The 509-nt window shown below is 60.5% G+C and overlaps 1 protein-coding gene across 1 annotated transcript in view; it reads left to right on the forward strand.

Annotated features, from left to right (window-relative positions):
• The window catches only part of QSOX1 (quiescin Q6 sulfhydryl oxidase 1), a gene marked incomplete at its 3' end in the record, with an annotated part of 5,269 nt that overhangs the window by 3,469 nt on the left and 1,291 nt on the right, over window positions 1-509 (forward strand). The window lies entirely within an intron of this gene.

The following is a 509-nucleotide window of genomic DNA, read 5'->3' on the forward strand; positions in this document are numbered from 1 at the left end:
CCCGCAGCTCCTGCCCTTAACTCTTGCCTTCCCAAGGGTTGTTTAAGGCAAGGAAGGAGGAGGAAAAAATCCTAATGTGGGAAGAAGCAGTGTCTAGGAAGCAGGGAATCGTGCGGCGAAGCCTCCCGCCGATGGAGCTGGGATGATGACCACGTTTTGCAGCAGAAATTCCAAGTTGCAGATGAATTCCCCTTCGGATTTGGGTGATTCCGTGGGGAGAAGAGCTCAGACTTAGCAAACCGCTCCTTCCTTTCCCTTCCCGGTGGCTTTGCTGCGCGCCGCTGCTGCTCTCGTGCTCCCCGTGGGTCCGTCCGTCGGTCGGTGGGATGCGCTGGCGGGCAGCCCCCTCTCCCCACGGCACCTACGGGTTTAAAGGGCTGCTCTAATCGGCTTTGCGCCGACTTACGGTCGGAGGGGGGCTTTTTGCCTCCCTCAGATGGCGCCCGAACTTCGGAGCCTCAGCACACACGCGGGGGCCTTGCCATTACGGGGTGGGGGACACACCGTGG

The sequence above is a fragment of the Eurypyga helias genome, unplaced genomic scaffold (genome assembly GCF_000690775.1).
Source record: "Eurypyga helias isolate BGI_N326 unplaced genomic scaffold, ASM69077v1 scaffold23558, whole genome shotgun sequence".
Taxonomy (NCBI): domain Eukaryota; kingdom Metazoa; phylum Chordata; class Aves; order Eurypygiformes; family Eurypygidae; genus Eurypyga; species Eurypyga helias.